At 41.0% G+C, this 25763-nt stretch overlaps 1 protein-coding gene across 3 annotated transcripts in view; it reads left to right on the plus strand.

Moving 5' to 3' along the window:
* Nucleotides 1–25763, plus strand: part of foxp4 (forkhead box P4) — a 213843-nt gene that overhangs the window by 97839 nt on the left and 90241 nt on the right. The window contains exon 1 of one of the 3 annotated variants that reach the window (XM_034585259.1): nt 23417–24114. The exons of the other annotated variants lie outside the window; for them this stretch is intronic. The gene's annotated coding sequence lies outside the window, so the exon portion shown is untranslated. Of the gene's footprint in view, nt 1–23416; nt 24115–25763 lie in introns of those variants that run through there. 3 annotated transcript variants of the gene reach the window in all.

The raw sequence follows: 25763 nt of genomic DNA on the forward strand, positions 1-25763 counted from the left end.
ACCGACTGTGACATCACCTCGAGTTTGGCATTTTGGCGAGCACCATCTTGGTTTGTTGTTACCAGAAGTATATTTGGAGGAACGGGGGCGGAGCCTGATTAAAAGCTTGAGTACACCCACTTACATCTGCAATCTGCACCCATCGGTTGGAAGTAATCATACGCAATTCATGCCCAAATGCGTGAAGGGGAATTTTTGTCTTTTTTACTCTAAATTGGACCATAATTTACTAAATGAACAATACGCTGTATTTAGGCAATTAACTCTACTCCATAACTCAAGTGATGAAGTAGGGTCATTTTCTCATAAAGACTTTAAGACTCTTTTAAACCAGTGGAGTCGGCCCCTGCTGGTCATTCAAGAGAATGCAGATTTCAGGCAATTCAGCATGGGCTTCATTTTCCAGGACCCAGAGTCTTCCTTCATTTTAATGTACAGTCTATATTAGCTTGCTATTCAGCTAAGTACATAGCTTGCTATAGATAGGCAAGTTGATCAGCGTTTAACCAAAGTACAACAAGGCTACGTTTAGATTATAGCTAATAATGGACTAAAAAGGAATTACTTAATAGATTCAATTGATTTTAACGATCTAACTGCATTCTTATTTCTTATTGCCAATTGTTGCTGTAACTAAATACAGTCTCTCATAAGCATCGCTTGGGTTGCGTCTACACATGATGACTATCTCTGTCAGTATTTTTGGCATCCAGTCCCGGACAAAGGCAGGATGAGACTCCACAGGAGCTGTTGCATATCTTCTTCTAAGCCTCCAACTCGAGTAGCAACAGAGAAGTCAGACAAAGATAAAGCTGCGCGGCTATCTGCTTACCATAATCTATAACCTATAAAAAGAGAAGAAAAGACTCCTGGCCATTCTGTTCCTTAACTCTGTTATCACTCTTCAAAGCTGAGCTGTCCTGCTTTCTCTCTCGCTCCGAGGCTGTTTTATTGAGGAAGTATTCTTATTGTATGTATTTTTTATTATTATATTTTATTGTCTGCGCAGAATTCCCACAGTGGTGGTCCGGTGAACAAAAGGCAATGAGGTGGGTTTGATAAAGACACACATTTTTGAGCTTGATGGGGCACTATCTGCCCTTCCTGTGTGATAAGTCAGTCTTCAGTGAAACGTGGATAAGAAAAAAAATCTATTCAGTCTGACGAAGTTGCAGACAGCAGAATAAGGCTTAATACTATGACATCTTTAAATAGTAATATAAAAAGTTTTCCTTATTATCTAAAGCCAACAAGTTTAAATGTAACAGACTCTTAGTAGAAAGACACAATAGACACATTACGCTGTGTATCCTCTCCTCTCCTCTCCTCTCCTCGCCATATCTCCCTCCCTCTCTGTTACAAATGGCCGCACGTAGGAAATGAGAGGATTGTTATTTCAAACTTAATAATGTTACACGACTCCATCAAGACAAAACTGCTCTATCAAACTCCCACAATCTCCAGAGATAATTTAATCACCAAATGCCAAACTGCCACGCCACATTTAGGTGTAATTTTCATCCATGCAAAGGTAATTTGTTTCAGTATTATGAATTAATTAAAGCCTAACGAAGATGGAGAAGGCTGTAGAATGTCTAATCAACAGACCCTTGAGGACTGATTGATTCTCTCTCCTCCACACTCTGGCCTGTCATGCTTTTGTCTTCCTTGTTTTCTCATCTTCTGTTGCTTTTTTTCCCTGCCTTTCGTTTACTGTTTTTCTCTCAATCACAACTGAGAATCAGGGCCTCATTAAAGATTTTGATTTTGAGAATAATTTCTTAATATAACAAGAATAAAGCTGTATTGTAAGAAGAAAATAGTCAAAATATCTTAAGAACAAAGCCGTAATTTAACGAGAAAAAATGTGGTAATATAACGCAAATAAAGTCGCAACTTAATGAGAAAAGAGTTGGAACATTACGAGATACGGTTGTAATTTAACAAGAAAAAAATCCATGATATTATGAGAATAAAGGACCGTAGAGGAGAATGAAGTATTTATCTAATTTCATAAATTCTTGAGAAACTATGAAAAGTCTTTGAATATCATGATAGTCTTACAGTCGACCACTACCAAATATTTCCAGACGCAATCTTTTCAAAGTCTTGATACTTGTGACAATGTGGTGCCAATAAGCCAAAAGATGAAAGTAATTCGTTATTAGTGAAACGTATACCAAAGTACTTACCAAGATGCACCACATTCCTCATTTAACACAGGGGACAGGCCGATCTTGCGATATTCCCCCTCTTACATGACGCACACCCTCAAATTACGAATTTATTCTCAAATTCTTTTTTTCTCCGTTTAAGTGGCCCTAATATGTAGAATCTAAGTTTGTTGGGATGTAGATGTCACAAGTCATCTGGCCTCTGTTTGACTGACTTGTTTCCAGCAAGAAATCTCTGTGCTACACCTCTGCAGATTTTCTTGTTAAAATGCTATATGGTATTTGTTGACATTTAAACAGCCCTCAATGCATTCCTTATTCCTATATATGTCAGGCTGAAATGCGTCTGGGTAGAACCATGTGTCACTCAATCATTCTTGCAGCTGCTTGTCCCAGGGGCCTGCAGGGTATCTGATAGTGTCCTTTTCACCCCTAAACACTCACTCATAAACGTACAGCGCAGAGAAAAACACACACACACACACTACACCATAAATCAAGGTTATAACATGGCAAAGTCATACTCAGACAAGCCCTTTTCATGCACACACCACACGTCAGGTGTTATCTGTGTTTTAGATCTGCAGGCCTGTACACTGTGTACAGTTTATCTGAACTACACACACACACACACACACATAAAAAATGCTCACGCCCAGACACATACAGTAAATACAACAGATGCCTTCTCACCTACCAGTAACAACATACCTCATAGCCAGCCCTCACTAATGTAAATATTTGTCCTGCATGCTTGAGATATGCAGTGCGTGCTACGTGGTTGAGACAAAAGCTGCCAAGTTTTGACAGAACATAGTCAATCTAGTTTAACAGTGAGTGAATGAAACCTGTAACACTGCTTTTGCAAACAGCACAAACACAATAAAGGGTTATGAAAATGCTGGAAAAACTGTCTCAACTTTCAGCCTGTGCAAGTCATGTATTCAACATGGTGATGTGAATATATACAGAAATAGCTGTAGGTGCATTCCTATACTGTACTGTATAGGAATAGGGGTGGGGAACCTGTGGCCTCCAGCCATAAACAGCCAAGATAATTCATAAATTCAAAAAAGCACAATTTTTTTCTGTGATAGAAGAAAATAACATATATAACTGGATTGGCACTCGTTAGAGCAAATACCACCGCCAAGGCCAAACAGTCCCCTTATTTCTTCACATTCACTCGATCTGGATTTTTGTATGGAGCTGCACCAAATTACACACACATGAATATCAGTCCCATAAACATGGCTGATTTAAAAAAAATGAATGAAACTGTTTAATGAAAAAAAAACACCCTGTCTCACAATGTTAAAGAAAAAACAAAACAAAAAAACTGATCTTATACAGATCTGAACCAAAATGTAATGGGTTTCTCCTTGGGTCACTCCCAATCCTTCCACAAAAATACATGGAAATGGGTTGAGTAGTTTCTACATAATCCTGCTAACTATCAAACAAATAAACGCAGATCAAAACGTGATGGCAGAGGTAAAAATATATGTACTCAGAGCTCTATGTCTGTAGAGCGTACTTGTCCAGTATTAGGTAGGCAGGGTTTCTGCTACATTTATATTGCAGCGCTGGCCCGTCGCTGCTTCAGGATTGGGGCAGACACTCATTGGTATCCATGTCCTTCCTCTTCACTCCCCCGCTTACCTGCGCTAACTTCACACGTTAACAATAAACACCATCACTGATCAGAAGTTATTAGGACCTGAACCGGACTGAAGTTTACTTTGTGTTTGTTTGATTCGCTGTATACTTCATGAGGCATGATTTAAATACACTGAAAATATTTCCAACATTTTGCATTTACGCAGTTCAAATGCCATGAACAAGACGAGAGGTGACTCGCACAGCCAGGAGATCAGGGTTAAAGTGAGTGGAATGATCAGGATTCATTATCCGACATCATCGATTAATAATTAAATAAAAGTGATTGTCTGTTTGTGTGAAGAACGACAGAGGCGAGCAGACACACACACGCACACACACACACACACACACACACACACACACACACACACACACACACACACACACACACACACACACACAGACCTCTTCAGACAAGAGAGACATTCTTCCTGCAGATTATGAGACAACGCAGTGTTTTCAGTTCATTGTTGCACAAGAGGCGTCGCTCTGTTTGTCCAGGACCATAAATATGAATTCAGCAGGTTGTTATAAAGATCAGCTCTAAGTGTGAGTGATTAGAAAAGAGCAGAGGAGCAGAGTCACTTGTTGACCAGCGGAGCCACCTGGATACTGTAAAGGCTATAATGAGAGAGTTTCACCGCACCAGTCTTAGTGCACGTGGAGAGCGTCACAATAATCAGTATATAATCATCACTATTGATGTTATTATTTAATTTATTTATATATCTTTCGGGGGCAATGGGGGTTCCAATTAAGATCGGGGGGGCTGGGGATAGGAGTACTTCAACATAACACCAGAGCACTAGGTAGGGTGGTCCCCCCCAATTGCCACTGGTTATTTCCCACACTGCTCCTGCTGCTCGAGTTCTGTATATATTGTATGTATGTCCTGAGGCTGTCGGTTCTTTTCTAAACCGAAAACTCAGATCTGCCAAAGACTGACTCAAACCTGCAAAACCAGCCTCAACAAAGATGAAGAGTTCCAGCCATCACATTAGAGAGGTGAGAGAGAAATACTGCATGTACTCAGAAATACAGTACACATGACAGGAAAAAGGCTACCCAGCTCTGAGAGATGGAGGAAAGGTGGGCGGTGACAAAAAGAAGGGAGAAAGAAGAAGCTGAGCAAGAGGCTGCAGGGGTCAGAGTGTGAACGTGAATCATCTCTGCTAAGCAAACACTGTTCAGTGATAGACACCAGGGTGTGTTTGGGCCTGTATGTGTGTGTGTTTGTTTAGGCCTTATGAGGCACCATGGGAAATGCGACAGGGAGTGTCACCAGACAAACAAAAACATCATAACTTAGCTTTGAGACAGGCATCTATTTAAAGGGTCTGTTCACACAAGTTATACTGAAGTTCAGATTCTTCTAATTCTTTTGAAGCCATGCATGGTGGTTTTAACATCACTGGCCAAGGTTCTGAAAAAACATGTGCCACCACTCCAGAGCAAAGGGAATGCGTCTGACGTTCGTGATGCTGAAAGCACATAAATACCAAAAAAGTCATCAACAATGTGTCTTCCAGAAAACAATGGACCTGTTACAGTGGATATTCCACAGACCAAGTTTTGCCTCATCGAAGGTAACAGTGAATAGTCCCCGAACTGTTCAGTAACATTGTCAGTAGTACAACCAAGGAGCAACTTGTGTCTTCTGGGATAGTTCAGCTCAACAATCCTACATTGCATCAATAAATAATCAACATTTTACAATCCTGCTTTTTATGGATGTTGGTGGAAAAAAACAGGCATGTTTAGGCGACTGATAATTATACACAAGTGTCTCTAATTTGGTGCAGATTCAAATAAAAACCTGGATCTCATGAATTTAAATGTGGTTTCATAAGGGGACTGTTGGGTCTTAGTGAAGGTATAGACTCTACTGAGTGCCATTTCATTTTCATGTTGCAAACACTGTTTGTATTTTTCTACACAACATCAACAAACAAGAGTTGGCTTCCTTATTAATATGGTAATATCGGAGGTGTGCATCTTGTCTTGACAACTCTTCAGAGACTGCTCCTTCTGGTGTCATTACACATTACAATGTTTAAAACAGATCTGACAGGGAATCCAATATTCACAACGACAGTTTTTTATGTTTGTAGATGCAAATTTGTAACTGACTGCTGTCACCTCGTATAACACATATCTTGCAAATCTTCTGACTGTGAAGCCGTTGTAGTAGGACATTGTTTGTATTGGCAGGTCTTATATATCTGTACTGTACTTACAAAGGTGCAAACATTACCTCTTGAAGAAATGCATGCATCATTCCCTGATTCTTCAACAGTTTGAACCTAAAGAGAATGGTAGACCCTGCCAGTAATAGTGAAAACTACACTATGGAGAGGTAGTTCCAGAATATATCAATTTAAGTGTCTAAAATGGGTCAGCTTTTCTGTAAATCATAAAACGTATCACTATAACTGCAACAAGTCTTGTTTTCCCCTGTTTTAGGAATGAGCACCAATGTGTGTTTGTGTCTTTGTGCACACAGAGTTAGAATGACCCCGGGATCTCCTGCTGTTAATCATACTGATGTGACACGAAGCAGATGACCAATTAAAAATCTTGGGCAAACACCCAATCACAGCTGTGCTCTGAGGGTCTTCTACTCCACACTCTGCCACTGCTTCTTCACAGACCTTTTTCCATTTCCGTTCTCTCCATCACGCTGAGCGACAGGGTTTTTTTTTTTCACCATACACACACGCACACATGCACACATACCAAAAAAACACACGCACGCACTCACACATGAACGCAGTACACCTTATTACTCTTCATTAATCTGCAGGGCGTTAATTGAAACCCCCCCTGAGTCTGAGCCGTACCTGCTTTCCCTCTCTCATTATCAGTCAAGGTGCCTTTGGGGGGAAACAGAGGGGGGGATGGTGGCGGAAGGAGAGCAGCACAGTGTCTCCTGTGACAGGCCAGTTGAACATCCACAGATCTGACTGAATTAAACTTTGCAGCCAGTTGGTTTCTGCTTCCCTCAATGGAAAAAAAAAAGATGCCTGGAGCGAAATATGTGAATCCATGAGTCTTGTGTGTTCACTATGTGCCGGGGTCGTTAGCAGTGGCCTCTCTTTCCCATCAGACTCTCATCCCAACCTGCATGTGATCAGGTGCATGAAATCTCTTGAACTGCGCAATTATTAGGAAACGCATTCATCTTGAACATTAGTGGAGAGCAAATGCTTTCCCTGACCGTACGCTGCTCATATTTTAATGGCTAAATCATGAATGGAATCTCATGATCCTCAGAGCTAATATTGCGTTACTGCCACAAAGCAATAAACATAAATATTCCAAATGTGGGTGCAGTTTGTGGAATCTGACTTCGTCTTCTCTCTTTATGAAGCTGTCAAAACACCAGTTTACAACCAAGGTCTGCTGACAAGCGACACCATTTCTCAGATTTCCCTTTTTGAGTCTTACTTTTATCTTTTAGAATGAGCAATGTTTTGATTCTGTGTTTGTGTTCTGCATGATTACACACATTTTGAAGTCAATAACAAAGAAACTTGCTGTAACACTCACAACGCGTGAATGTTCCAATACTGCAGTGACTATGTTTGATGTTGAAGAGAAAAATAAAGCAGGGGAGGAGAACTTGTGTTGAGCACAAGGCAAATGATATTATGTTAAAGGAATGGGCCGGCCCTGACAGGTTTAGTTAGACATACAGTGTGAAGGAGCTCATCTATGTTTAATAATGCATTGTATTTAGAAAAGAGTGCAGTGGATCAGTAGAACTGGAGGTGGGCAATTACGCCTGGTCTACAGTGGAACATTTGATGATTGGCGTGTTACTGCTTATCACAGGTGTCGAGACGAGCGTCTTCTCCGACTTGTGTCATTAGTTATGGTCCAGCCTCACGTTTTAAAACTGGGTCAGGGGTTCCATTTACGCAGGCATCGCTGGATTTGGAGAAGTGTATATACAATGGCAAGAGAGGTATCGTGTATGAGGAAGTTGTGTGCTTGTGGGTGCACGAGTGTGTGTGCGCCAGGAGAGAAGAGGATACGATTAGTACTACTCTGAAAGTAATTACCTTAATTAAAGCAGTAATGTGTGGAGACAGAGGGGAGGAGAGGTGGGGGAGAACCTGCCATCTTTTATGGGGCAGTGTTGGGACTGTGTGATTTAAGGGGCACCGTCAGCAGTGGGCAGAGGAAGAAAAGGGAGGGAAGGAGGGAGAGACAGTTGGGGATGAAAGAAAAGTGTGGGTGAGTGAGGATAAAAGAGGGGTTTTGTTATGGGAGGAGAGAGTGAGAGGTGACGGGAAACAGTGAGTGAAGGATTTTGTGAGACTAAAACACAAGATCACTTCAGGAAGAGAGCTGGCCATCTCCTGTAAGCAGATTTTGGATTTCACCTCACTGTATCTCTAACCATGATTTCCTTATATTGACATGAACACACCATGCACATCAACCCCGTGCATTCAGAAAACAATCTACTGCTGACTCCATTAAATCGAGCATATACTGTGCGATTTCTGAGAAGCACGACAGAGTTTCTTCTTGGTCGTGCAGTGTATGTCGTGCAGTGTACATGGGGACGCAAGAAGCGATCAGATGCTCCGGTTGGATGAATTCCTGATGTGTTTGAAATTTTCTTCGGCCTCTTCAGGCTCTTGCACAGCTGAAGCAAAGTCACAAGTCGATTCCCCGATCTCAGCATTTTACTCCCTTACGGCGTCTGCGCAAAATGGCAAAACACAATGCAGCAAATAATTTATGGCTGGAAGCAATTCCACAGTGAGTAAGAAAAAGAAGGAGATAAAGGGGATTATTTCCATAAACTAGTGGTCAATTTAAAATATAGTAAAACAAAATGATTTATTTTCTTTCTGTAAAATAGCCCAACCAAAATGTGTAGGTCTGGCAAGACACCTGTGTGACCGTATGTCGCCGCCTCTTTTTTGGACATTTCAGCAGAGAATGACACATATGATCAAGGCAGCATGTTTCACCCTTGTTGACATTGTTCACAAACAAACTTCGACTTCAAAACTTCATCTTTGACAAAACACAGGTCCAGTCACATGCAGTGTGAGCAGTCGGGTAGTGTCAGACGATCCGACTGTGAGAACATAGATCACAGAGCTTTGGCTTCACCTCTCAGACGAATGACTTGTACAGTGTGAGGTGGAACAACATTTCTAAAGAGGCACAGTGTATGCCCAGCTTTACACACTGTTTTACAAAACATTTGTGGCAGACACACTTCCTCCATTACCTATTTGCACCACACACACACACACACACAAAAACACAAACACAAATATAATATATATACGAAGCTGTGCCAAAGTTATGGCACTGTGTTTGTAGTTTTGTCTGAGAGCCAGTAAAACCTGCAGGCCTTTATTCAGTAGCATCACTGTAGGTTGAGGTGGAGGCTAAACACACATAGATGTCATTTATCCACCTTTCAAACCTGAAATATCGTTGATATGCCTCTGGGCTTTTTGTTCACTTCTTTCTGGGTAAACCCTGATCTCTCTCAATTTGTCCCTGCCTCACTTCACTGTACTATATGTATGGGTGTATATGTATACGTATGTTTTTTGTTTTGTTTGCCACAATGTTCTTTTCTTTAGCCGTGCCTAGATATCTCTGCCTCTCTCACTTTATCAATGATAAAATATTTTCCCATATTTTATAAGGTTGAACATTTGCGCATTTTTATTTTCTCTGTATTGTCCAAGGCCGTGGGGACTTGTGTGTCTGTGTGTGAAACTTGTGTCTGTGTGCGTTATTATGCATACCACTGGATCTGCAGAGCCAGACAAAGAAATGGAGAGCGACTCACACATTTGCATGAGTTGGAGGTCTCATTGTAACAGTTTGATAATGGAAATCAAATAACAACCTACGGAGCAAAGTCAGTGTCGTGTCCTCACACCACGTACAGCTTACAGGTGTGTTTGTGTGTGTGTGTGTGTGCGCGTGTCATTTGCATCGCAAGTGAAATAACATCTTTGTGATAGAGTGATAATGAAAAATAATAACATCCCTGACAAAATATTCATAAAGGTAATGATGAATGCCATATTTCCCAGAGAGATACATCAGAGGCGTCTTGGTTAAAAGAAGACGGTGGCCGGCGTCTCCCACACCCTCAAATTATCTGCCTTTTTCACATTTCACTGATAGCATAGATGAGAGCTGAGGAAAATGGACACACAATTATGCTCACTTGTCGTATATTAATACTGCTTCTTGACATCTTCCATGGACCCTGAGCTGTCATCTCTTTGTCTGCTTTAATTGAAAATTAATGGTTAGTGCGTTGCCAAGGCAACTGCGGCAGTGGTTGTGGGTAGCAAGCCACATTCAGACAGACACCAGTGGCATTGTTTGTCCTGTCTGACCTTGGAAGTCAGAAAAAAAAGAAAGAAGAAAGGCAGCGGAGGATAAAAAAGACATTAAAAAAGAGAAAAGATGAGAGGTAAGGTCTGAATGTTGTGCATTGGAGCGAGGGAGCAAAATAAAATAAAGTTATTGTGTTGGTGTTTTGGCCAAGCGGAGTGAGAGAAAACTGTGGTAGGGGCGACTGAAGAGGAGATTGAAGATATGATGTCAAAATGCCAAATGGGCAGAGTTATGTTTGAGTAAGAAAGCAGAGAAAGGGGCCTGGTGATTCTTCTGTGTAGCAACAGTATTACCTCGGTGCTGATGGAGTCAGAGGCCACCTCATGCCCCTTTAATCGCCTGGACACAGCAGTGGGAGCTAGTGTGTGTGTAGAGGTGTGCGTGGACATGTTGGTCCTACTGTTTACAAATCCATCAGTGTGCACACCATGCCAAATGGACACTGACTCAGAGGTCAGTCATCTGCTGATTGACAGAGAATCTTATGGACGTCGCACAATCTACTGCGAGGCAAGAGGCCCAAAGGGTTACAGATGACACGATGAAAAATTCATCATACTCAACTCTGATCAAAAGATGTCAGTGGTGCTTTTCATCATTAGTGGACTGAGAAAAATGTGAGAACAGACAATTGATCACCTGCTCAAGTTGTATTTAGAATTTAGAATTTAGAAGACAAATAAAAGATGATGCAGTTCACAGAATCCCTCTTTGTTTTTGTGGGAAGCTGGATCAATACTGGATGATTTGATAAAATCTAAATCAGAAGGACCAGGCATCAAATGTTGGATGAGTAAGTGTTTTTAAAAAATGTTTACTGCAACCAAAAAAGGCAATAGTAGTCTTTGTTCAATTTAATGAACCTAACCTATATTAACGTACAGCTATATTTCTGTTCAGTTAGTTTGGCTTGTTTTTTAGAAGTAGAGGACACAAAGGATTAAATGAGTTCTATATTTTATTGTAGAGTATGGCAATAAGGCACAAAGACGATGCCCAATACCCTTGATAAGTAAACACCTCCTGAAGATTTTGTCCACATTTATCTGTATACAATATAACTTAATCACTGTGATTTGGAAAAAAAAGACCTTTTAATTTCCTCTGATCAACAAATGAACCAATACAGAATGATAACAAATTGTGTTTTCCATAGAAAACAATGCTAATTTACTTTGTTTTCATTTTTGCGTCTGTCGCGTTTTAGAAGTGTCATCAACCCCCCCCACTCGCTGGCAGTGAATCCGGCAGGGGGATCCCCTGCTGTGCGCTCACATCGGATTCTGCTGACTTTCTGCTTAATATATACTAGAGGGCCAGGTGGAGAAAGTCTGCAGACAATCTAGAGACTCTTAACGCCTTGAGAAAATGCGGACAATCTCCGCAGTTCAGTGCATGTCTGAAAGCAGCGTTACACTCTAAGATGAAATGATTTGCTCTTGGCAGTCAAAGGTCACATTGGCTTCACAAAAAGGCCACATTGCTACAAATGTTATGTTGATATCTCAACATAGAGAATCTTTAGAGAATTTCTTCAAATTTTGACCAGTTGTCACTTTGACTCGATGAACTAATTCGATTTCAGTGGTCAGAGGCCAGAGGTCAAAGGTTTGTCAACTCAAACTACACTGGCTGGTGGAGGCATACAACCACAGAGCAGTAATTCTAATAGTCTAGAGGCTCTTGCAATATGGACTGATTATAAACGTAATAAACACACAGATGTACTTCAGACCAGTCACTAGTGGGACTAAACACCCAGTAACACACTGGAGTGAGTCAGAGTTTATGGCAAACTCAGTACATACAAATGTTATTATTTCTCACAATAAGAGTCGTCCTTCCCTGTTCACCAGCAATGTAAAGACGAACTAATGTGTATTGGTATGTATTTGTATGTAAGTACTACTTTTCTAAGAGGACTGGTCTTGAACATTTTCTTGTCGGATGTAATTACTGCAGAATAGACTGTTTTATTTACAAGGATATAAGGTCATATAGCATATCTAGCATATCCTATTGCTGATTTATCTATTTATTTTGTATTCAGGTGGATGACACTGACCCATGAACTGTGCTTCACAAAAGTGAGTGTTTTGGCAGAATTTCTTATTCACTGAAATGCTACACACCAACTACTGTTGGTGTAGAAGCAGACATTATGGCCGTATCCTATCGACTTTTTTGTAATAAAAAAAATAGTACTCACAAAGAACACTTACATTTTAGAACAAGTTTAAAATGTATCCTCTTAAATTTGGACTGAATCAATATTAGGTTTCGGCTGAATTGAATTATGTTTTATTGTATTTGAATGCTATGATAGTTTGAATGGAGATGTCAGAATGGCCTGTGTGTTGAGATGAACGAGCCGGCCGGTGACAGGGAAAACAAAAGGATTTTGGAGAAAAGTCTGTTTCTTGTGTGAAGTGGTCTCATTATGACAACCAGGTAGGATGGTTGTCAAGGGTAAATGTTTTGTTCCAGGAGTTTTGCTGTCAGAGGAGACTCAATAGAGAGGTAAGGAGAGGGAGTTTGATGTATTTTCATGTTTAGGCTGCTATAAGTTGAACAGAGAAGGAGAAAGCATCATTCCAAAGAACGCCATACTGTGCCATGACTCTAATGTCTGCTCCTGCCGTCCAACCATCATGTAATGCATGGAACAAAGTGACCTGGAAATAAAACTGGTGATCCTGGGAACCGTCAAGAAATTGAATCAATCATTGTCTCTAGGAAGAAGCTGGAGAGATACAAAGTTCATAAGTTTAGACTTAAGTATTTTACTGAACACAGTATTCCTGTCAGGACATTTTCCATATTCACTACCATGTTACGAATGGCAAATTCAACAGGAAATTATTTTCAAACTGTTGTTCACCAGTAAAAAACATTTTTCAATAGAAGAATCACAGCAAACCGGTTGAGACCATACAAAACAGTTCCCCCCTAAACGTGCAAGGTTGCATGCATGAACGCAAATGTCAGAGTGAGACTCTTCACAGTTTCTACGGATTTCCGCCTGACCTCCTAGTATAAAGTCCGTAGAACTCCAGGAGAAGTTGATGTGAGAACACAGCAGGGGACCTCCGCTGGATTCGCCGCATGCAAGTTGGGGGTTGATGACGCAAAAATGAAGAAAAAAACCCCAAAACAAATATCTCCCGGTGAAAAAGCTGTGGCATACACGTAGAAGACACTGACGTCAAGACAGTTTGTGGTGATAAGAGCTGACGATGGTGTCAGGGTGCTGTAAACAAAATCACGTGATTTATGTATCAGAGTTAATATATGATACATCACTTCCTGCCTCAGCCTGTTGCACCCGGCTGCTCCACCTCTCACCTGAAGAATGCAGAGGATTTGAGGCTGTTGTGAACACGTCTGTGCATAAAACCTCCCGCTGTGTTGTGCATGTGTGAAAGGCAAACTCTGTAGCCAATTCTCCAGATTCTACCCAGAGGTCATGTCTGAAAACGGCTCAGGAAAGGTTGTACAACTATGATATTAAAAGCTCAGTCAGACTGGTTGTTATAATAAAACGGATATTGATATGGTGTACTAACAATCCAAATAGTGTAAAAGTAGTTGTTCCTTTAAAGAGTGAGAGCGAAAACTACATTAGGATATTCGTACCTGCTCCTTTAATTCTACGTCTACATTTTCTGGACCCACAGCAGTGGTTAACACTGGGTTTTTTTGCCTACATATCCAAAATTAAATTAAAATAATGTGTTGCACAATGAATACTCTTAATTAAAGAGCTAAGAAAATTACATTCCATGTGCTCAAGTCCTTTTAATACTACCTATTACACTATTAAACTTAATGTGATGCATATTTTTCGGTCTAATATAAATGGAACAAGTGAGAATGTAATAGTGCTAATAAATCCAATGTGTTTAAAATGCTTAATAACCAGGTTTATGCAATTTAAACCTGATTATTGTGTATTTAAAACACATTGTATTTATTATGTTAAAGCTTTATGTTAAAACTGTTAAATGCAAGTGGATGAAAATATTGGATCCAATTACAATATATAAATCTTAAACATTGGACTAATGAGTGTACATGCTTCTAATTACAGTATCTTAATGTGACAGATTGTTTCAACAGCACAATTGCAAAGTCAGACCAGAGGATTAGAGACACATCAGCATCTGAGCCCCAGATGTTGATGATAAGCTTTCAGTGATGTGACAGAAGTGACAGACTGAGGTCGCTCAACAGTCTGTGCACACACACACAAATTAAATGCACATCCAACACATGTAATCATGTTTACTTCTGTCTCTCATGACATGTATGTGGGTTTGCTTTGATTAGCTGATACACATTGCTTTAATGAAATAAATTGCTCTGCATGGCAATTACCAGCGCACAGGGCAGCGTGTTTATAAAGTGAAATCACCAAGATAAAATGAGGATGCAGAGGATGTTGGTCATCCCTATGGACAGATTTGTGATGTCCTACGAACACACACACACACACACACACACACACACACACACACACACACACAAAAATATAAAAGGGCCGGGATGGAACAGAACCTGTGGACGCTGCACAAGGGCTCATGCCTCTGTATAAACATAACAATCGCACACACTGATCCATGAATTATTCCCTGGGAAATTCGTGAAGATATCAGAAAATATCATCTTGCAATGTTAAAGAAAATTATTAAAAGATGGATCTGACCTCTCGATGGATCTGACTTCTCGACTGGATCTGTTCCAAATTTTAATTGGTTCTTTCTTGGCCCATTTCTCGTCCTCCCACCAAGTGTCATGGAAATCTGAGGAGTAGTTTTTGCATTATCCTGCTCCTTGGTGGAGGTAAAATTACGTGTACAGCTACAGGAGCTGCCGGACAAAATTTCAATATTTATGAAATGTCAATTAGCAAATCCTATTTAAGTCCCAAAATCTGGTGAGAATTTGTTATGTGTATCAAATGTGCTGAACAGAGCTGAGCAGAGAGGAGAGAGTCTGGCCGAGAGGTCGTGCTGCAGCTCAACACACTCCACTGGCGGAGGGAGTCGGGGAAGCAGGAAGGAGGAAGTGATGTGAGCGGAGGCGAAGGGGGAAAATAAGTAGTAGCGTGTTGATGATATGGAAGGCTGAGTTAAATGATCGGGGAAGCAGAAGCAGGGAGAAGATAGAAGGAAGAAAAAGAGAGATGGATCACTTTCCCATATTGCATGTGTAGCAGAATCCATCATCTTTGGGAACCAGATGTGCGTCATTCACGTCAAACTTTCCAAATTAAAGGGCCACCTCACCCCTCCACTCCCCTCTCTAATCCTCTCTCCATCTCACTCTCTCTTACCATTAAGTCTCTGTGTGCTTTTTTCACATGCTAGCACGCTTAAACACATACATGCACACGGCATATGCACACACACTTCCTCTTCCTTTTTTTTCCGAGGGAAGTTGCTGAGAGGGCTTATTTGGGGATGTTTTGTAACAGCATAGCATGGCCTTAGGATGCATCGCACATCTCCGCGCTGGCAGACGAGGCATTGTGGTTATCTTATCTTATGTAAAAAGGGGTGGTGAATGTTATTTGCATGCTGTTTTGATGTTCAAATAGCAGTTTGAATGCTTCCTCAGCAGGGAAGAACTGCGATTGTATGGTTGGCGAGCAAACAAGTGTATCAGATGATATCAGCCTTGGCCTACTTTACAATCCTGGGTGAGATATATGAGTCTGTACCATAAAAACTTCCCTCAGCTTATACATACATCTGTCTCCAACTCAGCCATCAGCTCTCCTCAGTAACATATGCATGCATGCTTGTCTTTGTGTGGAGGTTCCTCGACCCCGTTTCTGTTGCGCTTTATGACAGCGATATGTTAAGTACCTCATATTACAGCTATAAAAAAAAGGTCTGCAAGTTGCTTGATGCAGTTTAAAGCTGTAGAGGTAATGCCACAAATCACCCCCCTTGCTCTTTAGCCTGACACGCACCAACACAGACACACACACTCAATCCACCTTTGAGTGGCTGCCAAAGGCCCAGTCTGCCTTTCAAATGTACACAAAACGACAGGAGGGAAGAGAGAGAGGACGGCGGACGAGCGGACGAGCGGACGAGAGAGGAGCGGAAACTAGAAGAAAGATGAAAGTAAAGGTGGGAGAAAGACAGTAATAAGGAGAAGAAAGTGTCTGAATTGTAAATGAGTAGAAGCGACTCTGACGGCGAAGCAAGCGGACAGACATATGACGGAGCTTTCATCCCTCGCCGTACCGTGTCATGGCCTCCGTTAAAAGAGAGTGAGAGATATATCTTCTCATTTTAGGTCCAATTTCCCTGGCATGACATGATAAATAAGAAAAAAGCAGACGGAAACGCCCATACCCTGGAGTCGTTCTCCTTCTTTCTGTCTCTCCATCACACACACAGAGCAAGGATACCAACTTTTCCATTCTTTGACGGAGTTCTCTCCAGATGAAGTTTGATACCTGCAATTCCACAGTTAATCCCGGTAAGAATTTAAATAGAAGGGGGGAAATCATTGTCTTTCTCTCACTTCCCTCTGCTCACTTCCATTTTCGCTCCATCTCCCTCTCACAATCTCTCTCCGTCTCATTTCTCCAGCGCCTGGTGCAGGAATAAAAAAATAAAAAAGCCTGACCTCTGCGTTTTCTCCCGTCCTTAAGATTGGTTTTAAATACTCAGCAGATTAAAGCACAGGCATGAAAGCTCACATTAGCCATATATTTTAAAATCCCCCTGGCTGATAATCCATGTATTTGTCAGAATCAAACACAGGGGAATAGAAAAGGGACCAATGACATGATGAGTAGCCTGAGCCAGACGCATTGTGAAGGGGAATTAGAAGGAGAGAGAGGTACATTTAGCAGAATGTGGCCTGAGAAGAAAAGTCCTTCAGTGTGATTATTGAAATTCACTCAAGACAGGCTCACATGAGCGTTTGACAGGACAAAAAGCAATGTGGCAATTTGACGACCTCTGATGCCCTTCACTGTCTTTGCCTCTCTCCCTCTCTCTCTCTCTGCCGTACACACACATACAGAGCAACCTGCAAAGATGAAAGACTAATCGAATATAATGTGCATTTTTCACATGCTGTGCTTTGTGTATTAGTAATTGTAAATTTCAACCTTCACAGATGTGAGGAAAAAAAAGTGTTTTCGAGCATAGTTTTTAAAGAAATTCGAAAAACTTTTAACTTCTCAATTGTTAATTTACCGTTACTGTTACTGTTACCAGACTTTAAATACAAGCGGAAAGTAAAATGCTGAATAAATGCACGCACACTTGAATGGTTGGATAAATTCATATTTTTGTCCCTCTGTGGAACATTTTGTGGTCTCTGTATTTTTACAGCAATTTACAAGGACATGCTCACTCAAAAAATTGAGTTATATTCATAAACCACTGACATCACATCTTTTTTCTGTGTGTTTACTTCAAGCCAACGAGGGAACTTTAAGAAGAGGAGATGAATAGTCTGGAGAACCAAGATGTGTACATCAAAAGAAATCATTGAACCATTCACGATCCTCCGTGAATGTCAATAACCAGTCAGCATGAATTCCAGATCAAAACTTTAAATAAAATAAACTTTTTATTTTATTTTGTTTTATTCACTTTAAGTCATTGAACTTGTGATTTACTGAAAAGAGCTTTCGATGACACGGGAGGACAAAATAAATAATGATTATCAGGCATAAGGTGCCTTATTTGAAAGAGAAAAATGAAAAATGAATCTATGTATGTTCAATGTCAAAAGCATCATAGTGCTTTCATTAAAGGTGTAGCTTATTTGAAGTATTGCATGTCAAAGCCCTGGTGTAGATTCATGTGGTTGTTGTAGCTTCTGTCACCTGCTGGTACCTCATTTAGTATTATTATTATTATCATTATTATCATTATTAGTTTTATTCTTTGAATTGTGACACTTTAAATTTGATTACCTTTAGTACTTCATCTCCCTTACATATTCATAAATTAAACTAACAGTTTCAGCCATGACCACATTAACTTGATTTCCACTGTCGTTTTCTCTTTTAGTATATTTTCCCTATTGTTTTATTTTGTTCCATTAAAACAAACACCTCTTCCTGCCACCTGTCAGTCGATTACCACTTGCATGATAAAGTCGTGAGCTGGTTATTGTATCAGGGCTGTAACATATGTCAGCTTAACACTGATGGTCACACTAATGTGACAGAGCTCTCTGGGTTACATTGCTCTCTCTGCTGCATTAAAAATCTCCAGTACAGCATACACACACACACACACACACACACACACACACACACACACACACACACACACATACATACGCAGAAAAGCCAGGCCTATCCCATCCTTCCTCTCCACCCCTCCATCCTATCCTCTCTCTCATTCCTTGAATCAGTCACTGACAAAATGAGGTAAAATCATAGAAGCTTTTCCACACCTCTCTCTCTCTCTCTCTCTCTCTCTCTCTCTCTCTCTCTCTCTCTCTCTCTCTCTCTCTCTCTGTGTCAGTGTGTGTGTGTGTGTGTGCGTGCGTGCGAGTACATGCGTGTGCGATGCTTTCGGAGACAAAGACCCCGGCTGTAGGGAGTCCTGTGGGAAAGGCGTGCGGCCGGAAGATGTGAGCGCGCCGGCGAGTGATAATGTCAGCTGGAGAGATACGGCGTGTCATTTTACACAACCACACATCAAAAAAGACAGTGGGGGGAGAGAGGAGAAGACAGCATGTCATTTGTTTGCTTTGATACAAGATCGCACCGAGGGAGGGAATGAAAAGCTCTGCCAATGTGTGTGTGTGTGTGTGTGTGTGTGTGTGTGTCCTGCTCACTCTATGTTTGTATGTCCTGCACGTGAGCAGATGAAGATACTGGATTTCAGGGCGTTTCAGGGTTTGGATTAAGTTACACCTAAACAGACAGAGTGGCACAGTTCTGTCATGTCCGACTTGAGTGCTCCTCAGCCTGTGTGTAGCATCGTGGAGGCCATGAAAACACCAAAACACTAAAAATGACTGATATTGACCCAAATTGTGGCAACATGGCTAATTGCAGCCAACACGACTATACTGCTTTTATTTACTCAGACCATGAACATATGACATTCAAAACTGTAAATAATACACATATATACACATTAAATTACAAATAGTCACATAAGCAGTGGTGTAGAAAGTACTGAAACGTAACTTAAGTTTACTTAGTAAAAGCTACTCAATTAAAATTGAAGTACTTGTGTTAAAATAGTGAACAAGCAAAGTGTACTTAAAATTCCAAAATAAAAGTTCTCATGCTTAGCTGTCAGCTAAATTTAGTAAAGTTGATTTAGAAGTATAAAGCACAGAGTAAAAGTAAATTAAAAGTCTCAGATATAGTACAAGTATATATGTATCAAAGTACAATACTTATGTACATGAGTTATATAAGAAAAAGCACATACTACTTCTACCTTTACTTCTTCACCTGTCATTGTAAGTGCTCGGTGATAAAGTATCATCGGAAAGCAAGCACAAAATTTGCAGACATAAATAATCCATATATATCGAGTATATATATCTGCATCTGTTACATTTCCCAAACTCCAACTCTGTGTTTCAGTGAAATCTACTCTTCAATAACTGTTTTATTTCAGTGGTATAAATCAAATCTTGCCCTTTGTGCATATTATTAATTTTCTCAAGAAAGTTGAAATAAGTTAATATGCATTACAACCGAAATCCTTCTCCATCTCTGATATATCAGCTGCTTCGGTGGTTAATCCTTCATCCACAAAGACATTTCTTCCTTTCCTTAGGTGAAGAAAGTGAGTATCTTTCTTTCATGGTGATCATTTCTGTCAAAAAGAAGGATGTGTTCACCATTTGAGGATCTTTTCTACATGATTCTCTAATTAATTTCTCCAACTTTCCGGAGATCCTTAACTTTTTTGTTTTGGAGCCTCGTTCACGTGAGCGTGTGTACCTGTAAGAATTACACAGCAGCCCTGCTGGAGACTCGCTCCTGGACTCGACGGCTGGGTCACAAGTGCTTTCAATTGAAGTGAGGCCCTTGAGGCACAGAATGAGATCTTCTCTGGGAAGAAGTGTGTGAGTGTGTTAAAACAGCTTGTTAACACATACAACACTGCCTTGGCCCAGGACTCCCTAATTATTCCCTTCAAACTAAAGGCCAAGACCGGGAGAGTAGTGATAAACACGTTTTCTTAGCATGTCTTTCTCTCTCTCTGTACTTCTGTGTGTGCGTGCGTGCGTGCGTGCGTGCGTGTGTGTGCGTGCGTGCGTGCGTGCGTGTGTGTGTGTGTGTGTGTGTGCACGCTGTGTGCAGCTGTGACAGTAAACATGTTTATAAGTGGCTAATAGAAAGCAGGTGGTGATTGACTGTGATCCTGCCAGCAATCAGTTTATATTCCGAGACTAATGCTGATGCCACTGTCTGCGGCAAGGAGACACACACACACACACACACACTGTTCACAGGTACTACAGGAGATGAAATAAACAGGTGGATGCACACAGTCATTTATTATTGCAATAAAACCCAGAGCTGAGATCGCAGTAGTGTTTTTGAGCCACAGTTTGCTGTTGTCTTTGCATAACCATAGAGGCGTCAGTGGTATGTGTGTGTGTGTGGTTGTTTATGTTTGTGTGTGTATACAGCCATCCCACTTTGTCTTTATTTGTAAACATGTACACACATATGTGAACCAAAGTGGGTGTGGGCACACATGAGTGTGTTTGTGAATGTTTGGATAATTTGGTCTGTGCAATGGATTCCCGCTCTGGGTCTGTTTATTTGTATATGCGCGTGTGTATGTGTGTGTGTGTGTTTGAGGCCTCTCTCTGGGTTTCGACTTTCAAGACATTGTGAGAATTTTGTGTGTGTGTGTTAGGGGGTTGTTTATAAACATCAACAGCAGTAAGTTAGATTTTTATTATAGCTTTATTTTACGACATTATTCCCAGATGGCAGCCAGCGCTCGCACTCTTTTTGTTTTTAATGCGTCTACCACACATTTTGCACACCCTCGTCTCGCTCTCGCCGCCACACATATGCTTTTGCTTTCATATACAAACAAACAACATGGTCTGTGAAACTGAATCGCTCAGGAATGAGCAGAGAAGAAGAATCTTTTTTTTTTCTGTCCCTTACATACACAGAGCAGAATCACCTCTTTTTTTAATTATCAATTTAAAATCCTCTGTTGAACGGATCAGATTGAGTTATTCAAGTTGGTGGCAGGAGCTTTTTTTTCTTCATTTTTACCAGCTCTGTGACACTGTGGGTGAGCACTCCCATATTTCTCTTTAATTAAGCCAGGGAAAACCTTGTAGTACAGCCAGCCCAGCTCATGTAGCCACTTATGTTTTAATTTAATTACCTGTCCACTTTGATAATTATTCCCCCTGATTAACAGGGACAGAAAGGTTCCTAGATGGGAATAGGAGTTGGGTGAGAGGGCCAAACAGCAATTTTTCCTCCATTTGGTAAGAGTAAGAACAAGAGTGTTGACTTTAGATGTCCAGGCCCCGGCTCTATTTTAATCCAGTATCATACTTGGCCTGCTTCAGTCCGGCCTGGCTCGGCTTTATTCAGGCAGGACACAGAGTGCGACTTGGTTTCCTGTGTTCTGTGATTTAAAACAATTTTTTTTTTTGCAACCATGAGCCAAAACAGACAAACAACAACTTATTCCGCAGAAGAAGGAAGGGTGATTGATATCATTAGTCAAAATGTCAAGAGTTACATAACAACAGGATGACTCAGTCTCTGCTCTCCATTGTGACTCACATATTTTCAGTTATAGGTTGCAGCCTCTTTGTTGCTTTAAAGGTGTTTAGTAACACTTAACACACCTGCTAATGCTTATAAAGTCTGTTCTATTATTACGGTCTAATTTTTGTGGATCAAACTTCCTCGCTCGTCTTCCTGATAACAGCCACTTAGAAAAGCATCACTCATCACCACCAACATTAGCTCCTGTCTGTTCTCAGGAGATTTATCGACAACATATAAAAAAGTGTTCCTTGAAAATTTTTTGAGGCTCTGAGGAGAGGGGAGTAAGTAAAAACTATAGGGGTGCTCATTGACACAAACACACACACACACACACACACACACACACACATTCCCACACAAGCACGCATAGACACACATATTTCTTTAGTGGTATTGATCGTGCTAATGAACGTGTTGTGATTTACTGCAGCCGTGGCCCATTGTTGGGTGCCGCTGTGATGGACTGCCATCATTTTCCAATGGTAAAAGCTTCGATAGCGAAAAGGCAGGAGGGCAGAATCCCATTTAACGGCTAAAGCAAAAATTATTCCAAAATCATCTCATGAGTTATGGCGCCTCCCCCCCCCAGCTTTTTTTCCTCTCGCGGCGACAGGTATGATGTAATTTCCAAATTTCATCAGAGACAGTAATCTCAACACTGATTATGCTATCAATTAGTAAATGAATGTGGTCGAAGGGAGGGGGGGAAAAGAGGCGGTAATAACTCTGCAAAGGGAGTTGTCAGGCTTCCAAAATACATAAAGGACATAGTGAGTTAGGCAGACAGTAAAATTTGTCCAATCACAATATAACTGTCTTTTCACAAGGTAAGTGTGTAACAAGAGTGAACTCACTTAAACTGATTTTACACCTAATTTTTATTTGTGGAATACAGCATTTCAGGTTCACATAAATCCTTCTGGCATAAATCAATATAGAAAACCATGCTGTATTAAAAATATGAAAGTTATAGTCCATTACAATGAGGTTTGTCAAGGGTAAAGAGGAAGCTGGTTATTTATAAAATTACGTCATTTATTTTGGACTACATGGCTTCTTGAAAACTTTAAGCAATTTTTTTTTTTAAACTATCTATTTGCTTTTTAATTTCTAATACGTTTAAAAGCATAAAAAAAATTGTAGAAAAGGCAAGTGCATCACTCTGGACTATGGTTGTTTTTGGGTGATGGCTCTTTATTTCTGACAGTTTCTGAGCTCAAACTCAGTGCAGGCTCTAACATCTGTTCCTCTCTGCCTCCACAATAGCACAACTCAGTCGGGATGCAAAGAGAGGTCAAAAGATCAGTGCCCTCCCCTCGACACACACACACACACACAGCCACACACACAGAGAGAGACACACACACACACACACGGGGGAGAGAGAGAGAGGGAGACATGCATCTCGCCGGCTGCTGTTTTCCTATTGTGCGCCAGGGCTTTGCGAGGATAGGGCAGCGGTGAAAACGCGCACCTGCTTTAGAGGCATTACGGTAGCGCAGCAAACTGCCCACCCTGCAACACACACTCCACACACACACTCCACACTCGTACACACACGCACAGCCCTACTGATTCAACCCTGATTCCCAGCGAGCGAGCAAGCAACAGACCGGGATGCCAAAATCGGAGGAGCGGTGGAGAGCTTTTACGCGCTGAAGAAGTGTCCTGAAGAGATAGCGGAGGGGAGAAGACGCAACAAAACAAGACGAGGGAAGCAGCGCGCTTTCTCCCTGGCAACTTGCGCACAGTGCCAGAGTTTTAGCGGCAGTATTGTTCTGACTTCACTCCAGAGGGGCCACTCCGAGGAGAGCGGACGCACACAAAAGGGAAAAAGGAAAAGGACTAACGAGCACGCTTTGTCGTCTAAAGTAATGGTGCTGCGGTCTTAGATCCTAGATTTCTCTGTCTCTCTCTCCTCTCTTGTTTCTTGCCATTCTTTTTTTTTTATTTTTATTTTTTCGTCCCGTCGGTTTGTGTCCCCCCCCCCCCCCCCTTTTGTCGCCGCGAGAGAGAGAGAGTGGACGCGCCGGGGGTTTGAGGAGCAGAAGCGGGCTGTCCACATGGTCCAACCACTGGCGTGAAAGTTGACTTCTTCCGAAAACAAGAGAACAGGTTGATGCATTAGCTACACTTTTCCTTTTCTTTCCCCCCTCCTCACCGCTTTTTTCCTTCTTTTAATCTCCCTCACTCTTTCCTCACTCTGTGGCTCCATTGAAACTCTGCTGCTGCACACCGCAGCTCACCACTCCAAAACATCCAACTTTTCATCGCACATTGTTTGTGAAACTCCTCCAAGTCAGCCGAACTGGGGTGTTTTAGAGCATTACGCTGCGGAGCACACACACACTCACATTTCTCCGCTGTCGGACTTCCCTCTCACCGTGTTTCTCTGTAACTTTCAGTCTTTTTGTCTGGAGAGTTTGTTGAAACGCGGAACTCACCAGCCACGTTTTAAAATTCCAACTATTGTTGTATTCATCTTGTCCATTTCACGCAGCAGAGAGTAAATCCACAGCGGAATAAGTTTCACCTCTTTGACACTTTAAACGCGCTCTTTTAATCCACATTTATCTCAGATGGATATTTTTAAATGTACCATGTAACGTTTCGAAATGATCAGAGCGCAGTTTCGCAGGATGAGGAGCCAGTGCTCGCTGCAAAAAGTGTCACTGACCAAAGTCTCCGCTCGTGAGACAACAAACAAAAAGTTTTTCTTCCTCACATGGTTATTGGACTAACTATAAAATGAGATGTCCGGGTTTGGACTTGAATGGAGGCAAACGACTTAAAACACCGTGTCCCCCTTGTTAATTTTTGATAATAAACACCGACGCAGGTTATGTGGTGATAATTTTACGCACCCGCCTGAGAATCGTTTTCGATGCTTTGTTATCGCTTTGTACCTGTTTAACTGAGCCGATCAACGCGGTTTTAAAGAGCAGAATTTTAGTTTAAATTTCTTGAAAATAACAAATGAAACATCAGAGTCCTCGGTGAGGATAATAGACTCCTTGTCTTTTGGAGGAAAGAGAGAAAAAAAAAATCAGCTTTCTGCAGGACGTGGTCAGTAGGTCAGGGCACAATACTTTCTTTTCAAACCATTTTGACTTTTGGAAATTGCTGCCGCGGTGTTTGAACCTCACTGGGTCCTGCTGCATGGGTTGTGTCTTTATCTCTTTATAATCCGACCAGATTAAAACAGATAACAGTAATAAACTGCAGGTGAAGGATTTAACAGACGGACGCTGAGGAAAAGTTGCTCCTGGTGCGTAAAAGTTAGAATTCCGGCTTTAACGTTAATATCAAACGGATGAAATCTGCAGGATGGTTGACAGCTTTTAGAAGAGAACTGTGACGCCATATAGTGTTTTATATATATTTCTTAAATTAAACTGATTGCATTAGAAAATATATCATATTAATAGTAAAATATCAAATATTATTCCACTGGTTTGGAGCTGATATAAATTAGAAAATTGAGGAGCCTCTGCATGGCACACGTTTCCTTCTTTTTGTGTGTGTGCTGTAAACCGACTAAAGGAATATAGGCCTATACTCCAAAGAGGTTTTTCATTCTTAGAGTAAAAGAAAAAAAAACTTCAACTAAACCTGTGTTATATATTTTTTAAACAACACATAACCGAGAGATTAACAGTTTTCTTTCGCCTAAATGAATTTAACTCGGCAGCATCATCTTAGGTGCTGTAGAAATAAAGTTACTGGTGTTCTTCTCTAATAATAAAACTCATCCCACATGAGCC

The sequence above is a fragment of the Hippoglossus hippoglossus genome, chromosome 5, assembly GCF_009819705.1.
Source record: "Hippoglossus hippoglossus isolate fHipHip1 chromosome 5, fHipHip1.pri, whole genome shotgun sequence".
Classification (NCBI taxonomy): domain Eukaryota; kingdom Metazoa; phylum Chordata; class Actinopteri; order Pleuronectiformes; family Pleuronectidae; genus Hippoglossus; species Hippoglossus hippoglossus.